This window comes from Ostrinia furnacalis, unplaced genomic scaffold, assembly GCF_004193835.3.
Source record: "Ostrinia furnacalis isolate ACB-3 unplaced genomic scaffold, ASM419383v2 OfSCF1409, whole genome shotgun sequence".
NCBI classification, from domain to species: domain Eukaryota; kingdom Metazoa; phylum Arthropoda; class Insecta; order Lepidoptera; family Crambidae; genus Ostrinia; species Ostrinia furnacalis.
In genome coordinates, this window is record NW_021131648.1 from 584,945 (window position 1) to 602,155 (window position 17,211).

The 17,211-nt window shown below is 33.8% G+C and overlaps 1 protein-coding gene across 1 annotated transcript in view; it reads right to left on the bottom strand.

Moving 5' to 3' along the window:
* LOC114352620 (uncharacterized) overlaps nucleotides 1–17,211 on the bottom strand; it is a 68,487-nt gene that overhangs the window by 813 nt on the left and 50,463 nt on the right. The gene's annotated exons all lie outside the window — the stretch shown is intronic.

The window sequence follows — 17,211 nt, forward strand, 5'->3', positions numbered from 1 at the left end:
GTTTGAAATATGTATCTGATGAAATGATGAATTACTTACTTGTAGAGAGTGCATAAATGCATACTTAAATTGAAATAAGTAATTTAGCGCGTAATTTATTTTTTATATTTTTTTACATCTCTCTCTGGTTGATTTTCTAAGTTCAGTAAATTGCAACTAAGTACTTTTTTATTCTTCTTTTTAAAAATAGTAATAAGAGGCACTCATCCTGGAGGGATGCTAAGCTAAGTGTTCGAAGAATACATAAGTCAAGCAGCGGTCGACGGGTTTCGAACTAGCGACCTTCGGATCGGCACAGTCCGTTACCAACACCGTTGAGCTACTTCCGCCAGAAACAAAATAATATAATTTCTTGTTAGCACTAAAACTAGGGAGAATAAAAAAGAAAAACAAAATGAGAGCAATCGTAGGTATTTTGATTCGTAGCTAATAATATTAAGTTTTTCAACTTTTCTTTTAAAACTTATAATGTATATGTAGAGTCGACATAGTTAATTTGGGCACTGATCTAGGTGACTAAAAGAAAAAAAATCCATAATAAAGTATATTGTTGACGTTGCTGTGATGTAATTTTAGTTCAATATAAATTCCCAGAATATTTTTTACGTTATTATAAAATATTTAGGTTTCATAGACGCAAAGCTTTGACATACAAATCTGAATAGTATTTTTAATTAAAGTCACAATTTTACACGGAGAGTAAATCAGACTGTGTTATATATACTTTATTACTTACTTACTCGTACTTTATTTCCTACACCTAACCTGATTAAATGGTTAAATCAAGCGATTAGTTACGATTACATAATGCCGTTTTCTGTCTACAAAAAGTAAATTGAAGTAGGCAGCTACTACTAATCCATTTAATTCATTCTCAGCGTTACAATTTTATGACTGGAGCTGCATTAACAATGAAGAAACTGCTTAGCATTTTTCCACGTTCCTGTTTTGGAGTAATACAGCAATAATTACGCTGTTATCACCTCATACCCGTTCAGTAAGAGCTCCGCCCACTTGTTTCTAAATTACTTAATAGGAGGATGTGTCCCGGGTCGACCTTATTTCTATGGCGGTACGACCAAAATCCTGGCTCGAGGATACCCAAGGAGCCCTCGGATTGTTTTGTTATACGTTACCGTCGAACGTGGTGGGCCGGCCGGAACTCCGAGCGAACTCGAGTCAGTAATAACTGCGAGGTTAGAGGGGCCGCGCGCCTTTCCAGTCGCACTCAGCGTAAACGTTTACGGCAACTTCACAAAACTTTTTATAATCCGCATTCTGACTGTTCTCTTTTCAAATATCACTTGTGAAAGTGCGTTTGTCAATTAAAACGAGGTCCGTTGCCCTGGAACTATTATCTCGTTGGTAAATCGGACGGTTCACTCAGCTGTCATTTGTTTTGATTAGGAAACGACGCGATTTGCCGGCCGCCGGCTTCAACTATTGCAGGTACGTACATTTGGGATATTACTGATATTACTATGACAAAGCTACAATACATAGACACCTAATCGCCATATACCGAAATCATAGTCGCTATCGCAATAATTTAAGTTAGAAACTAAGGTTGTGCATTCAACTGAGTCGCTAGAATAGGGAAATTGTTGTGGTTTTTCACCGCAACACAGTGCTAAAACAGTGTTGTTAAAGAAATTCAATTTACATAATGAGTAACTGCATAAATTAAGGTTATGTTAGGCGTTGGAATTTGATTACAATTTCGTTTACTTTTTACATAAAGTTTGACGACGACAATAATCCGCGAACTTATCTGAAAAGTAGTAGATAAACAGGTACGTAAGTTTAAAAGTACCCACTTGGTTGTTTCGTTATTTGCGGCGATTATGAAGTAGGTACGCGGCTATTTTTTATTATGAAATCATTGTTAGTTAAGTAATCATAGACGCGTATTTGTAGTTAGGCTTACGTACCTACCTGAAATATGTAGGATGTTTCAGGTGCGTAATGTATAATCTGCTATTTTTAGGTTTTTGTTATTTAGAACTTAAAACTTAAGCGGCTATTTAAAATTAAAAATTTAAATTCTACTAATTTCAGTTTCTATTGCCGCCTAACAGCAACAAACTTAATTTTAATTAATTTCTGCGTATGAGTGTGAACCTATACGCTATCAACTAGGTATGGTCATGTGTAGTTTAATACAGTTGCTTTAAACTTTTTTACATTGAGTTTATGACGTACTAATGACGTCACTTATGTAAATATGTGAGATGCAAAGTTTTTATTAACGAATGCAGATCTTGTTAATTTATTCATAAATAAATTAAAGTTCTCTACGAGATTACACTACTCTTTACAACGTAAAACTTGATAAAACTTTGTAATGTAGAAGTAAGAATATGTTTAATTAATTAATTCATAATGCAGCGTGTCTCTACTATTTATTATCTTATATTTGTACTTTACCTATTAAATAGTTAAAGTAGAAAAATATTGAAGAATAAAAAAACAATGTTTTTTGTAATTTTATTGTAAAAACAAAGTGTAATACTACCCACGCTGCCAACAATTTAATTAATTAAAATTTCTAAAAGTAGAGTCTTATGTCATTTAGTATTAAAATAATTGAAAGTCAGCATAGATTGTGATCTGCATATTAATATTTAAAGCTATAAATTACGAATTAAAATCCACAAAGTTGTCCTATTGCCGTGGTCAGAGTTTAGTTACGCTTGCGACAGTGACGGCACGAACAGTACGGCTAGCACGAAAAACTTTCGAGTTCAAATCGTTTGCGTACTCGAATCGCCATCAAAAGATTTAGTACGAAAACTACAACAGCGCCCTTGTGAACGTGTCGTAAAGTGAACTTAGTGTAAGAAATGGTTGCACGAAATTTATTTTGAGAATCAAAATTGTCATGTTATCGTTTAATTCGAAGGTTGAGTATCGAATTTTATCGAATATGCAAACGATTCGAAGACGAAAGTTGTTCATGCTAGAGGTACAGGTATAGCATTCGTTCTGCCAACTGATTGTGAAAAGAAGACCCGTGTGGAGCCAATATAAATAAATTTCATCTCTAACACAGCTTGATAAAAGCAATTTATTTTCAACAGAATAGAGAAGTTATTATAAGCACAGAGAACTGACGACAGACCTTTTAAAAGCCAATTGATTTGCAATATTAATACAATCAACCTTTTTTTTAATGTTTAGTACTTATTTGGTTCTAGAACATGTAGTGTTAGAATAAAATAATTATCTTTATTTGGCATACAAAAAAGAAAAAAAAATTACAAAAAAAGAACCTCATTATAGTTTAAATACAAAAAGTAAGTAGTTTGAACTGTACTATAAAGGTCCGTGACTCATCATTAGTCGTAACAAAAAAAAAGTAAAGTTCAAAGTATGCCACGACGCTGTTTTTCAGCAAATATTACAGGGAATTGTATAAAAATTCAAGTCAATGCTCTGCCAATAGTTCAAATCCTACATTAAGATTCAATTTTACCGGTATCGAAACAAAAACAGAACGATATTAGCTGTAAATTTTGAATTGATCGATGCATTATTGAACAGACTCGAAAGCATCGTTAAAAGCCGTTCAAGATGATTGAAACGCAAACTTACCAGGAAATGCGATAACGAGTGTTGCAACAAAGAAAATTCTGCGTAATTAACACAATCACATCATATCGGACGCTGCAACGAGCGAATTGTAACAATTTGTAAACACAAGAATGTTTATAAGTCCGCCATTGTGAGCGACTTTACTTCGATTATGTAATGGCATGTGCCCAGCGTGCGGCTTATAAAACAATATTACACTGGTAAAGATTCAAAACAATTAGCTTGCCTTTGACAATAGTGGTTATGAATGAAAAACAAAATAGTAAGTCGGTACCGCGGCTGCACGTAACATTAAAATAATGCTACAAGGAAATTAATTACGAAGACACGTGCGAATATCCCTTGAATAATATTCAAAAGAAAACGTATTTTTACATCCTCAATAAATTCAGATAAGGCAAAAAAAAATAATATTACATCCTACTTCTAGAAGAAATATGATGTTAAAAATTATTGAAACACGTAAATATACTGAGAATAGGTACCTACTTAATGTGGTGTCAAATCACAAGGAAACAGGAAAATACGAAGAGCTATAAACTAATTTTATTCATTAATAATGTAGGGTTATTCATCGCCGGCTGGCCCCAGCTTCGCCCGGGCTCTACATTTTTTCATAAGTTGACAATAAAACTTAGCTTTTCCTTCCTTCTTCTGCCTTCCTAATTCGAAAAAAGGATACATAAACTAGAATGATTATTTAAATGACAAGAGTCTTCATTACATTTTAAATATTTCCTGAAATATTTTAATTTCCTGAAACAACAAAAGGTTTACTGGTTTCTTCCGTCACTGACCCAGCCACAGAACTGGTTTTCAGCGCAAGAAATTGATGAGTCAGTATTCTTGGGTCAATCAAAGGATTAATGTACCTTCCAAATCGTGAAAGATAAAAGAAATAAGTACTTACCTGTAGTTCCGAAGAATGTCTATTCTTTACATACTCTTCTAATGAAACACACGTCATTAAAATGTGAAAATTTAAACTACATATTTTTTCGATATTCGTAGAGATACTCAATTGCTTCTTTCATCCCAGATTAAATCAAAATTAGTTTATCTCGTAAGCAATGTATCTTATCACAGATTGTGTAATGTGTCTTCTGATGACTCATCAGAAATTCGTGTTATTTTCTAGTACATGTTCTTGACTCATAGTATTTACTTCATAATGTAGAGACAGAGGCCTGTTGGTCCATATGGTCGGCGGTGTAGGACAAATACGTATAAAATAAGCACTTAAGTGCTTGTTGCTACTTGCATTTCTGAGAAACACTTCCATTCGGTTTAAATGTTGACTATAAGTAATGTAATTGGGGCTACAAACTAATCTTGGTGTCCAAGTATCCATATCGAATTATACTGTCTGCATTATTGCTAAGTTCTGACGGCTGTTGGTTATATTAATACTAGTTTCAATATTTAGTGTTCACACCTAGATAGGCCAATATTTACCCAATAGCGGCATGCGACAAAGTTTGGCTCTTAGACGGATATAAAGTTTGGTTTCAAACGTGAGAAACTGATTTAAAATATTTTTAGTTTTTTCACCCGACTGCGCCAGAAGGAGGGTTATGTTTTTTTGTAAAATAAATGATGTGGCATGCTAGCAATATATCCACGTAAGTAGATAGCAATTAGAATCACTATATTTGTAGCATAGAGTGCAGCACATTATTGGCTTCAATTTGCACACGAAATCACACTTTTATACGAATTGTATGGCGTAAGCGTAATGTATTATGTTATGTACATACGCCATACAATTCGACACAACAGTTTCCTGTTTAACTCTACATAAAGAGTGCTACGATTAACTCTATAAACATAATTAATCATAAGTACTACGAATGCTACGAGTATTATAAAGATATTTGCGAACCTATTGTCTTCAGTTTACTTATTATGACGTTCTTAAGTAGGTAAATACTTACTTTATTTTTATTCTATTAGATCTAGGGGGCATACAGTTGTAAATAGAAAATTTCCACTTTAAAAATAGAATTCAAGTGTAGTATTGTTTACAAATACTAATAGCTAGTAATTGTAACACGTATTCTATTATAAATAAATTGTTTCAATATTGATTCACATATTGTTTTTCTTTCTTCTTAAACTGGCGGAACATTATGATGCATGTTGTTGTGTTAGTGATGTGCAAGTGTAAACACGGACTAGCATGTAAAGTCAATAACGCTTTTCTCTTGTGACATAACTTGTTTGAAGTGTAGTGTAAATGCTACAGTTTTTCGAAAACCACACTTAGTAGAGTGTCTTCAAACATCCTTAAAAGTACTTTTTATCAGTTTTCTGGGCGCTTTATGTAGCAGTTGTTTATTTAATAGTAGTAACTCTATAACTCAGTTATTAAAGAGTAATTTAAAACATGTTTTAGACCAGTACCTAATGAGCTTCATCACAAGAAAATCAGACAACAAGTGATGATCGATTTGCGGTAATGCCTCTGAAATTAAATGGTCAATGTGTTGGTAAGTATATAAAACACATTTTAGTGTAGACCAGTATCCAATGTATCCCATTATAGGTGATATAGAAAAAGTATTGACTGATTTGCGGCTTACATGAAAGTACGAGTAAATGGACACTAAAGTTTTCACACTCAATACCCATAACAGTGAAATCTGTCAAACGCGTATCATTACCTTGCCAGTAATAGCGGCTGATGATAAGGTATTTTTTCATGTCCCACTTGCGACGGACAAATTGTTACCTCTATGGTGTAATTAGACCTACGCTGACCAGTAATGAGGTGCAGGATCTAATGATTTGTTTCGCTCCGTTGTGACGGTAAATTATGCATCGGTCATCCATTGCTTGGTATTTTTACAATAATTACGGGTAGTGTGGTAAGTTGTTAGCAGGTTGTAGAAGACACATGGTAAACTGAGTATGGATGGAAATAAATACGATTCGATCTTGTAGTAGGTAATATTATTTATTCTAATATTCAGTCATATCAATCCCAGTTATATGCTTAAATTAAGTATTGGTAGGGTTATTGATGAGAAAACAACGGTTAAATGTACTGAAATAGATAGGCATTTTTTGACGTAAAAATTAGTAATATCAGCCCGGAACTCTCGCGCTGGTCTAGCGACTCAAAAAGCTATCAAAATAATGTTTTAATTTCATTCATAACTCAGCCATTGGTATAAGAAGGTGCATCTAATATTAAGAAAATATTCAGTTTTAAATGAATAGCATTAATTTTGTCGTCCGCAAAATGGTCAGTGTAACAGTAAAGTCTGAAAGGTCAGCAGCGCATTGCCAAATCCTTTATGTTACAAATATCCACAGGGGATCTATTTGGCAATTTAAATGAAGTGAATCATTACGATTGAACTTTCATCAATTTATTATCAAGTCTAGCATTAGTGGGACGATAAGTATTGTTTGAACTAAGATTGTAATAGAAGTTATACAATCGTGTTTACCGTAAAAAATTAAAAAAGGAAAGTGATCACTGGGTCAGTTTCGGCACGAATCCAGTGGTCATGGTCAACTGGTCGACATCTTATTATAATCGCGGTAATAATATCTGGAGCAGACCCTAAGTACTTCGGTTTAAGTAGACTAAGTTATGTAACAATAGTTACTTGTAGTACAATTTATAGAAATACGCCAGCAATCGTTTTTGGCATGTTGATTTAACGTTTTAGCTAAAAATAAATATACTTTTACTTTTAATTTTCACGAATTTTCCGAATTTTTCTGTGTGTAGCTGAAAAAATGCTATTTAAAGAAGACTGTTTTAAAACAGCCTGTATAAGGACAGAGTACATAGTAGTACGGAAGCAATTTTCATTGCACTTCTACCCTGTAAAAAATGTACACGTGTCTACAACGATAACAAGGACACTAGTTTATGTCTGCGACTATGCCCGTGTAATTTTGGAAGTTACAGAAAGCCTTTTATTAAAATTATATCTGCAAAATGTGTAAGCAATTCTAAAAGATTTTTTATCTTTTTTTTACTTACTTAACAAAATCATAAATAAAGAATAGCCTCTCTATATTTAACTCCCTTTATAAGATCAAATCTATATGTTTGTAATTCAATCGGTGTTCATTAAAATTGGTTTAAGTGTGGACTAAACTACTAAACAAACAAATTCCTGTTTATAATGAGATTCTTTATGTAGACTTTAAAAAGTAATTTATATGCGTATAATTACAATGCAATAAAGTACTTAATTCGCAATTGAGTTATGTTATCGAAGCAATATTCAGTTATTTTAGCATCGCGTGTTCTTTACGCTAATGCCGGCTTCCTTGCTTCCTAATGAAGACAATCGGCCGGTAATTCGAATATAGTTCGCTAATATCGTCCTAAGAATGGCAATGTTAGAATTAAAATAATATTTTTATAAAGATAATCTTTAAAAGTTATTTATTTTATTGTCAAAACCAAATAGTTCCTGTTGTTATTTGACCCACCTGTTAAAGTGAATGGTTGCAGGATGTTATAATTATAATTAAAGTAATTATCTGAAAATAACCGTGGAGATACTGTTTTTTATGCAGCACAAAGCAGTTATTTGACTGCAATCACACCTGATGTTAAGTGAGATGCAGTTTAGTTTGTTCCTCATAGGTTTAACTAAGCATAGGTGAAGCCACAGTTAAACAGAGAATAAAGTATATTTCAGAACCCTCGCTGTAAATTATGTGCTGTTTCTGAAAGCCTTCCTTTTTTCATATAGCATAGCATAGCATAATTGAATGTAGAGCTCTAATCCTAAGTCCCTTTTAATCATGCTAAATAAGTTAATTAATCGCATACTTCTATCTTTTTGAACATCCTACCTTCCCTTTGGACTGTATTTGAAATTAATTTAGCACACACACGTTTATTAACTTATACAGATAGACCTCCAGATATAGATTGGAATGTTATCGGCTCAGTATTGTGAATATCGCCTAAGCAGGTATTTCACGGTAATTACCATGAGAACTAGGATTCTGAAAGAAAACAAAAGTAATTCTTTAAATATTCAACCGCCAATTAGTGCGTCAAATTACAAACAAAGCCAAGAAGTGAAGGTTATTGTGGTATTGTCGGTTTTGGTAATATGTTATTTTATTGAATGTTCTTATGATTCTAGAACAAAAAACTTGTTATTCAAACAGATGGTGAATTAATGGGGCTAATTATACATAGTTTAAAATGGGCTTATTTTGGGATGTCATGATTCATGATAAAACCCCCAATGTGGTATTGATACTTGAGGAAATCACTTTTATTATAATAAGGATAATAATAAATATTTTTTTGCCTTGATAGGTGGATTCTAGAGAGATGGAAAACAAATATACATAGAAGACATAATACTGTAGACTTTTTATATCAAGTTCGGTTTTTGCATGTACCTATTTTTTTGCAATAGTTTTTAGTAAATACTATGTATATGGATGACCTTACTAGCCAAACCGCAAGGAAGAATTACCATGACCATTACAAATGATTTAATTGCAGTGGTCACCAAAATATTGAGTCTAATTTGTCAAGCTTCAGAAGCCTCAAAACCATCATGTAGGTACAGGCAGCACATCAACCTAAACACTGCGGTATCCTATGTACTCGTATTAAAAGCTATTTTATAACAAATATTTATAGCCTGATATGAAATTAACTATCACGTACATATTACACCTAAAATTATATTTGAAAGTCCACGGTCATTTTAATTAACACCTTGACATTGCAATGCAGTCACTAAATTATGGATCACGCACTATCTAATATTACCTAGAAATTATACAAATAAACGAGGATAAGAATCTATTTTTAAATGTATGTTATTAAAAATGTAGGTAATTTAGCTATAGACCAATTATTTCTTTAGTTAGAACTATTATAAGATAGCTTTCATATCGTTTACGATCTATTGTTAAGGTTATTTAATTAATGCCAGCTAATTGTAAGATCGATCAAGCAAGAAAGTTCGTCCGTCCATTGTCTTCTTGTAAGGAACAAAAGTAATAGTAGGTAGGTATAGCATGTTTTCTCAAAATAGTCTAGACGTCTTCAGACTCTACATTTACCTACTTGCTGTCTGTCGGTTTCAAAATATAATACCTAGTAAGAAAATATTCTGTACAATCATTATCATCATCATCTCAGCCATGTTGTGCGTCCAGTCCGCCATGTCATCGGTCCTCCTTGATGGTGTACGTCCCACGCTGCGTTTTTTTCGGGTACGCGGCCTCCACTCCAGACCCTTCCTGCCCCATCGGCCGTCAGTTCTGCGTACTATGTTCCCTGCCAATCTGTACAATACAAACATTAAAACTAAAAAACCTTCCGACAGAACGACTTGCTTGCGACCGCAATGGCTAGGGTAGGGATCCAAGCCAATTATAGAAAGCTCATTTTCTTAATTGGTTTAGCCACCCCTTTGCCTAGTACCTACGCAATTTGCCTATGTCGAGCCGCCGAAATCGAGTAAAAAACTTTACTCTAACGCTGATTTATTAATTAACTTTTTTTATTGTAGGTACTTTAATACATTTTGCCCGCGGCTTCTCCTACGTTTCTATCTGTCATAGAAAGTCATTATCGCACGTGCCGATAATAATATACTCGTACGAGTGAAATAAAATTTATTTGCCAAATAACATGGAAAATTACAGATTTTCCCATACCGAAAATTACCATTCGTATTTTCGAGACAAAATATAGCCTGTCCTACTATTTCTTTGTTCAATCTATCTACTATCTACAAGGGCTACAACAGACGCTTAATAAATATTGCGATAGTGTAGTATATCAGTATGGATAATAATACGGCACTCATACATAATAGTTTGAATAGTACAATGAGAATAAATTGATTTGTTATAATCAAATTGCTACTGCGAATTGCACCATAGTTATTCGTCTAATCATGAGAACCGGCCCATTTTACGGTTAATTAAAGTTTATCAAAAATGGTGCACGGTGGTGCGTGCACTTAGGGCTTCTCACGCTGTGTCGCAAGCGATCGTGGAATAAGATGCGAAACTTTTTATCGGCACGTTTATGTTCGCTTTGTGAACAATGCTGGAGACGTTGCATAATGGTAGTAGGGCTGTGAGAGGGCACGTCGAGTTGGGCAAACCATTATTATAAAGGCTTATTAGGTTAATAATACAGGGAAAACGAATCCGTAGTGTCCCTGCAACAAAATATAGCATGATTTGCATGATAGCTGTCCAGTATGCACATCCTTAAATGACGTGCAGTGTTTGTCACTCATACCTATAATGTATAAGAGTAATCGGAGAGATTAGTATTAACTAAAACACTAGGATTGGATTTAATTTAGACGATTTATTTCTATTTATCTATAATTTCCTTTAACTCTATCAATGTGAGTGACAGCCGAATGTGATCTCTTTAGCACATAGGTCATCACATCACACATCTTACATATCTGATAAATAGATTGTACAATGTTCTAACTACCACACATGATGTGATATATAATTTTTTACTATCGAGTTAAGTAGATCTCTAATTCAAGGGACAGCCCTAAACTAAGTTAAGAGCTGTCATAGTAACGCGTTGATTCACGAAATTTTGCCAAGATTGCTGTAATCGTAACTGCTAATTCATTTTAAGAGACATCAGTTACCGTCTCTTGCGGTTTTATTTGGTCATATTACTACAGGTTGCATGGAATTTGGAAAAATCTTTTAAATAAGTCTTAGCCTTTTTAAAATATGCATTCGAGGCCGCACATAATAAAGAACCAAAATCTAAAAAACAAGTCATTAATTTCGAAATGAAGGTATGAAGTTTCGTACGTATAACCTTGTTACATATCTTTCATCGAAAACACCAAAACCGTTAAATTTAAGGTTTTATCTTATCACACCCAGAATTTCATTGAAGAATGTTGTTTTCTACAGTTTCAGATAGCCCTGAATGGCAGGTTATCTTGATCTTCAGTTTAACGGAAAATCCGGTTGATTCAAACCTGGAGATGTATTTTAAATCTGGAGTCTGGACCAATCGTATGGGAATGGACGGGATTTGTGCGATTTCGCATACATTCTGGAATTCGAATGCTAAAACAAAACTACAAGTCTAAGAGCGGTTTTGCACTACGTGCGATCCGGATCCGTCAAAATACGGATCTAGAAAACTAACTAAGACAAAATTAAATCAGATGACCGAAATTGGTTCTACTCGTAGTGCGCAAACTACCATACAAATAGACGACTTCTTAAGTAGGTTCCTACTCCGGTCGGTATTTTCTCGAAATCAGATTGCGAGTGGTGCGAAATCGCACTACAAGTAAAGCAATGTTCTATCCAAGACCGAAATAAAGTCATAAGTATCCATCTGGCTGGGTCAGTAGACAATTGATTCATTGAGACTGACTAAATGTCTCGACCGACGACCCCCCTGTTGTTCTTCAAATATTCAAATCGATTAAAACCGTCGCGACTTGGAATAACAAATTAAGATATACGGATCACGGCTTCGGAGCGTGGATGAGGTATTGTCGGTATTTTAACGCTATCATCAGTATTTTTCCTTGCAAAACATATGTTTCAAGTTCAAGTTCAGTGTACCAGGAAATTAAGATCACGTCATAATATGTTATTCAACTTTTTTAAAACTTAGTGAATAAAATAATTTACAAAATGTTTACCTTTTAGGTACCTTTACCATTACCTTTTCCAAAGGTTGTTCTGAGTGGTCAAATGTCGATAAACTTAAGTGTTAAGCAGTGATGAAAAGACGAGTTAGAGTTCGGCTATGATTTACTAATATTAGCTTTAGTTTCATGACGGTAGACATACATAAATGTATCGTACCTACTCGTATCAAATACTGTTTAATCGCCATCACATAAACGTATACTGAAATTTTCAGAAATAGCTCTATGAACTTTGTAACTTAAGTAATAGAGTTTAAAATCAATCCAGCTTGGAGCAGGTTAATGTTCCGTCGACTGCGCTTACGCCGGCGACCATACTTACGTATATCGACTTCGTGATACGGCGCCTTATAATTAAATAAGTAAATATGCAGAATCGTTGCCCACAGAAATGGCCACAAGTAAACATCGTTAGAGCGACAGTGTGAACTTTGGTCGAAAGTGTTACCAGTGTTACCTCATGCACTGCAACAGTGTATGACTCTGCTGTGATTACGCATTCGGCAGTGAATTAAGGTTAAAGGCCTGAGACGTTGATCCCTGTATTTTTGGTTGATTGACCTCTAACAGGATACTTAAAACATTTGCATTTTATCTTAAGGGTATTTCTAAATGGGAATGGCAACCTTGTACTGCGTGTATAAGAGCACAACAACTTGATTCTTACTGCACTCTGAACAAGAGCTAAGAGTCTTCGCAAATTCAAAATGCAGGATTGTATCGGTGTATGAGATAAATAACATAACATGACATAAGATTTTTTGTCTGGTCTTTTACCTTAGTGAATATTTTTTGAAAGACGTGTTTGAACGAAGTTGAGTAATCTTGCTAAAATTATTGTAACGAAAATATTATAATAAACTCAATTGGCAAAAAATTAATTATTTTATGTATGACCTAATATAATAATTTAATTTATATTTTATAACCTACATTTACCATACAAGTGCGGTAAAGATAATGAAATACATGTATTTTGAACGTACAAGACGGAGCAATAAAGACCTATACGAGCGATCTTTGAACTGGTTTTGAAGGCTATCAATCATAGTCTATCTAGCTTTATTAGATTTAGCTTCTGATAATTCCCTTATGCGAACTTCTAGACCAGTTACCTAAGACCTAAACACGCATTTGTTACGATTACTGGCCATTGTAATTGGTAGAGCAGTTATAAATCGTAGAGCAGGTTTTAACTAATACCAGTTTATTTTAATGAAGAGGAGTAGATAATATGTCTCGTAATTTTCCTGTATAATATTTAAACTTGTAGAAGGCTCTGTCAGGTGTCGGTCCTAAATCAGTAAATTAACCTATGTATCTTAATTTTTATAAATATAAATTCAACAATTGCAGCGTTAAACATCCAAAAACGAAAACGCATGGCGTAATAGGCATATTTTATTGATATCCGTATCAAAACAAGTTAAATAAAAGCCTGTAATAAATAATGTATTTAACCACATCATTGCTATACTGGGAAGTAATTAAATATGATATGGTTTATTCGTTCAACCTATGCATGTAATGCATATAGCGCGTGTCAAATTCGTTAGTGCCTCCAGCTTACATGGATTTAACCTGCGGGTCAGAGCAATTTGTAGCTGGAAATAATGCCTAGATTGGTTCTAAAATGGAACGCTCTCTTATTACTATTTTACGGTCGGTTGGATTCAAGATTATTTTTACTATTTTTATTTATTTATAGAGAGCATTAATAATTTGTACAAACAAATGACTTACTAATAGTCCCGGTAAACCTCGTGGTAAGCTAAATATGCTTATGTTACGAGTGGGTTCACCACAATAACAGTCCAGCGCGAGGTTTGAACCCGCATTCCTCGGATCTCGATTCAGCCAGTCTGAACTGACACCATTGGGCTATTGTCGCTTTAGGCCCAGTTTTTTGATTCGTAGTTAAAATAACCAATAGTCTTTGACTGATGTCAAGTGGTTAAATATCAGAAAAAAATGTTTTTCGAACAATGGTTAGCTTGACATTTAGTACATTTTTTAACTTTTGTTAATACTTAACCATTAGTAGAAAAAATTTATAATTAGTTATTTTAACTATGAATAAAAAAACTGGGCCTTAGTGGTTTACTGATATAAACAAATATTTAAATAACGTAAATTACAATTCCAGATTTATGCGTCTCTAGAGGGACTTTGGATTAAAAATATCGTGTTATCGTAAACTGCTGCAATTATTGCAGTATTATGCCTACATACATATTATACGAACAATATTATTCGGAAATTAATTTAGTATTAATAATACAAACGATTGACAGAAATATAGATTTTCGTTTATTCCTAAACTAATGTGAGAGCGAATGAAAGTTAATACGTATTAACGACGGACTGCTTAAGCGGTTAATTGATTAGTTTCACTTATAATAGAACAGCAAAAATGTCGGTAATGCCAGATTCAATCATTGTTTGCTGACTCTATGAAGGAAACACCCTGTAATTTAAAACATTTTTAAAATTATTTTTAGTTTCTTAATTTTTCCTATTCTTATTACCTACTACGCAATTATGAAAAGTGATTTAAAGTCTCATTTACTATGATGTGATGGTTATACTAAGAAATATTGGAATACAACCAATAACAATTGGAGTAATCCACTAGCTCGAAATGCAAGTACATTTCAGTAGCACTAATATAAAAAAACATAGCAAGCTTCAATCTTTGCTTGAGTCTGAATCGAGTTTTAAGATTCGTTTTATATCGTGAGTTTGAGTTTTACTCCTCTCTACATCCTATGCAAGTATTGCCACAAAATGATACTCGTACGTATAATGCGAGTTCGCCTTTCAACAAGTGTCACGACTCACGACATTTCTCAGAAGTTCAGTAGTGCAAAGGTTATGGTCTGACCTTAAGTTTGTATCTCAGTAACTCATATTTTTAACATTTATTTCTGTGATATTTTAGAAAATGATTTGTTGATTATTATCTAAGTTACAACTACAAAACGTTGGAAGAGCCTTGCGTTTAACCCCAATGTGTAACTGATTAATAAAAATCATAATACGTGGAATTTTCATGTTTTATTTTTCGCTTCAACATCAATTGAAGCCTTACTTATAGTGGTTTGACAAGGTTTGTTTGTCAAGACCGCCCAGAAGTCCGAAACAGTTTTATTAAAATTTCAAGGTCGGCACACTCACTGTGTAAGGAAAGTGACAAAATACTCCGATCCGAGCGCAGATTAGGCAAATCATTCTTTAGATCAGTGGTACCCAACCTTCTCTGGACCATGGACCACTTTAGTTTCTGTATTGTTAGCTGGGAATTCTAGGATCATTAAAAAAAGAAATTAAAATCCGTATAAACCAATAATATTATTAAAAGAAAGGAAGGCGCAGGACCGGGTCGTTGTGGAAGTCCTTGGGGGACCGTTTGTCCAGTGGACGTCTTTTGCTGAAACGAACGAACGAAAAGGAAGAAATACATTAAAATTTGTATCAGTATGATTTTTGAGCTTGCATTATTCTGTACTAGTTCGGTAATTTTAGGAATAAAATCATTATTAAATTCTCATGACACACGGAAGTCCTATTGCTCGTCAAATTTAAAATCGTTCGTGGACTATTACCTCCTGCGGACCACTGGTGGTCCATGGTCCACTAGTTGGGAACCCCTGCTATAGATATTGCGTTTGTTTCTCGTCTTGAGCAATGAGGCCAATGAGTCTTTGGAAAAATAATAAACAAAGTAGCGATGTTGTCCATAACAAGCTGCAGTTATTTCTCGTTGACACTCGTTGATCGCATTCAATGGCCAGTTTGTGTTACTACCCTCTGCGACTTTAAACGGCCAATATTGTGATGGAACTCAATTGTATTCCTGACAGGTCTGTTTATTGGTTGACCTTCTTTTTTTACAAAAAGTGATTAGTTTCAACTTAAACACTCTTTTGTTTTATTTTATCGGAGTTAGTAAATACATTTCAGTAGTGACAAATATTTATTAGATAAAACGATGCACGGTTAATTTATGAAACATTTTAATTGCTAGACAATAGCAAGGTATTTTAAAATCAAATGAATTTACAACTTCAAGGGCTTTTCAATATTCATTCACGACTTATCATAAAGCCAAGGGCTTTACACGTAGGTAAATGATATAGAGTTACGATAAATGACAATCCCCTAATTTAGGATATAGGTAAGATGATTAATAAGTTGTTAAGATAATGATGCATCTGAATAATGATAAACAATTTACACGTATCTTATTGCGATTGTTTCTCTGACTTATTATAATTATCTATACTTATCCAGCGTCATTTTTAAGTATGATGAATACAGCAGTGAAAGTGTAGAATATTTTAGAATTACAGGTGCATTTACTTCACTTTATTACTACTTATATCCATATCAATGAAATCAAATGTCAAGACCGTGATTAAGTGCTGTGAATGTTATAAGCTAGAAACTGAACAAGGACAGCTTATTTTCAAATAAGCAGTTTAGGTAGGTACTAGACTAGTTTAAAACCTGTCAATATTATGTAAATGGGCATTAGATAAAGGGCAAGCCCTTGGATTTTCTAAATATAGTAGGACTTTAACTTAGCAGAAGACAAGTCGTGCAGAAATGTAATAATTAATGTCACGAATAAAAAAACATTTTCACAACAATTAGTTCATTAAAGGCATCAGAGAGAGAGAGAGAGAGAGAGAGAGAGAGAGCACAGAGGCCTATGGATAGCTATCATAAAATATTTTTTTATGTTCTCATTTTTAAGATAATCTAGCGTAGAAATAGAATCAGTTCAGTCTATCGTTATGTTTCTTTCTTTCATTACAAAAAGAACAATAGAGCAACTGTATTGCTAGCGGCATTTTAATGGATAAAAAGACACTTCGTTTGACATTTGCGATTATTTGCGCTTCTGTACGTGGTCGCGGTCACTTAGCGGCGGCGACTGATG